At 42.0% G+C, this 2906-nt stretch overlaps 1 non-coding gene across 1 annotated transcript; it reads right to left on the reverse strand.

The window, feature by feature from the left end:
• Positions 1-1933: 1933 nt before the first annotated feature.
• On the reverse strand, positions 1934-2018 carry LOC133894228 (small nucleolar RNA snoR8a). The gene has a single exon (XR_009905036.1). It is a non-coding gene; the product is annotated as a small nucleolar RNA snoR8a (small nucleolar RNA).
• Positions 2019-2906: the final 888 nt, after the last annotated feature.

Below are 2906 nucleotides of genomic sequence, written 5' to 3' on the forward strand. Positions count from 1 at the left end.
GTTGGTTATGAGTTTTGTGCATGTTTTCTTTGCAGATCGTGGCACATTGTCGTCGATAGCGAGGCCAAGGACTCACTGATCTCTGATGTGGCGCTCAACAATAATACAGTGCAAAATGGACAAATCCATCATCTTGAGTCTGCTGCTGTTGGTTTCTTCCAGAGCTACTACTATCAAGTCGTTTATTTTCTGTTGGGCAATTTAAGTACCATGGTGCAAGTCATTATGATCAACTGTGGTTGTTCTTTTTTAATTCATCCTGATCATATCGTTGAAAAATTGTGTTTCAGTTTAATATGATGGTTTCTTATCTGTTGAGCAGTTTAATTGCAAGTGGTGCAAGCCGTATTGTTCAGGCATATTTCAGTTACTGTTTGGTTAATGCTTGGCTCAGCTACATGAAACTGAAATTATGTGGACCTTACGTTGTTTCCATTTCCTCAAAAATTAATATGATTTTCAGTGTTGGTTTCTTGTCTTCGAGAAGGTTGTCAACTTGCAGTGTAAGGCTTTTTGGACACGCAATTGGAAGGTTATGCTGTCATAAGAAGCAGCTCTTGTTTCTGCGGTCGTTTTTGAATTCAGGGCTCAAGACTATTCAATCTTCTACCTGAAAAACCGTGTGCTGTTATATGGAGCAGTCCTTGGGTAGCAGAACTAATTTCATCATTATCCGTGGAAAAGTTTGCTTCCCATTTTCGCTACAGCCATTATCCCTGGAAGTTTTTTTTGGGGCTTTTTTTTTCTATTGTAGAGCTGAATAGCTGATGCATTAGATAGGTTTTAAGTCATTATGAATTTTCTCAATAAATGTAGCTGAGCAGTTTAAATATGAATGGTGCAAGTTATTATGATCAATTGCTATTGTCCTGTCGAATTCATCCTGATTATATCGTCGAAAAGTGTTATTTCAGTTTAATCTTTCAGGCTTATTTCAGCTACTGTCTGGTAAATGCTTGGCTCAGCTACATGGAAGTATGGAACTAAAATTATGTTTAGTCTGTCTGGTAAATGCTTGGCTTATTTCAGTTACTGTCTGGTAAATGCTTGGCTCAACTACAACTAGGCACAACTTGATTTCTAGGAGGCGAGTTTTCACCAATAGCAATCTGGAACTTGTTGGTAACCAAGTTGCGGACCTAGAGGTTTCTCGTAACTCGGTTCGTGAGAGGTCCAGATGTGAATTTAAATTATGACTTCGAAGATTCGGTCTCCGAAGATGAGGAAGTGGATGCTGATGCAACTATTGCTTCCTCAAAAGACATCGAGGCAAAGGATGAACCGGTGCAAAGGTATTGAGGCAAATAATAGTGGTGGCATTGAAGAAGGTGAGGATAGTGCTGATAGATCACGAGGTGTTGATGATCGGAGGAAGTCATTTTCCGCGAAGGAGAGTAAATGTTGAAATACTATCCGTCTAAGTTATATTACATCCACTTTTCAATACTTATCACTTTTAATTATTTTATTTATTTTTAAATACTTGTCCCATAGTTTCTAATTTTATCTCTATAAAATATCTCTTATCTATATTTATTTATAGTAGATTCTAGAATATTTTAGCTAGTTTTCAAAAATATTTTTATCATTTCGCATTTAAAATTTATACTAAACTTAGTATATCTTGGTACACATATTTGACCAAAAGAAGGGAGTAGCAAAGGCCACTAACCAAATATGTCCGATGTCTCCTCTCATCTTAGCAGGCCATCCGTACACTATCGCGCCGGCACCCGTACACTATCGGCTCAGCTGCGATTGTATCGGCTCCCGTTTCCAGTCCAGTTCAGTTCTGTCGGCAGATTGTTACGAGGTAAAACAATCATTCCGAAACAATTGACTCGTGGTGAAGCAGGCGAATGAATCATCATCAGAGGAGGAAATAAAATGAAATGGAAAACAGCAGAGTTTCAGGAACGGAAGGAGTGAGGAGGGTGCTCAGATTCTATGGGTGTATAGGAGTCGATCACGGGGATCTCCCATCAGGACGAGGAATGTTTTGTAATCACAGCACCCACCCCAAGCATCACCATCCTTCCTTCCTTGTCAGATTCAGGAAAAAAGCAGGGCAAAAATCCAAACTGCTGGTAGAAACAAATTTAGTAGAGGCGAACGTAACCCAAGATCCATCCGACTGCGTGCCAACGGATGAGGGCTCTAAAGCGCCACCGGGTTGCAGCATCTCGGGAACCGAGATTGAAACAGAGACCGATCGAGATCCACCGAGATAGAGCAGCGGCCAGCAATCGGGGCGGTGCTCCCCCGATTCAGCAGAGCAATCACAACCAAAGAAACAGCAAGAGAAGCACATCGCGCAGTGAAACCAAAAGGGAACAAACCAGATCGGCCCGGGACGAGAGGAAGGAACGACGGGGGGCGAGGGAGAGAGGCTGCGCCTGCGCCGATGAGGTCGGGGGCGGAGGCGAGGGGTTTATATGGTGCGCGAGGTGGGGGCACGACGAAGCGAAACCCTAGGTAGCACTAGCTGCTGGTTGAGGCCCATGGGCCTTCCTTTTGATGGACCTCGCTTTACGTAGCCAGAGGCCGAAGGCCCAATCCTATAGCATGTCATCTTTGAGTAGCCTGTCGTCCTTCCACCCAGCAATATAATTATAGAATTGTAAAATTTCTAAACGAATATATATATATATATATAATTTTTTATATAAAACTTAAAATTAAAAAAAATAGAGGATGATCATGGTAGTGCAGGTGGTGTATGAACTAATGTTGGGTTGAAAAAAATCGAGCCTTCCATTCGGGCGTCCAACCCATGTATGTAGTACTTATATTGGCGTCGTAACAACCTCATGCTATTTATGGAAAACCTGATGCTTGGATAGCGTTTTGGCCTAGTCTAGCACGAATTTTTATGGCCATGGGATCAACACCATGATTCGCGCGGG

This window comes from Phragmites australis, chromosome 15 (assembly GCF_958298935.1).
Source record: "Phragmites australis chromosome 15, lpPhrAust1.1, whole genome shotgun sequence".
NCBI classification, from domain to species: domain Eukaryota; kingdom Viridiplantae; phylum Streptophyta; class Magnoliopsida; order Poales; family Poaceae; genus Phragmites; species Phragmites australis.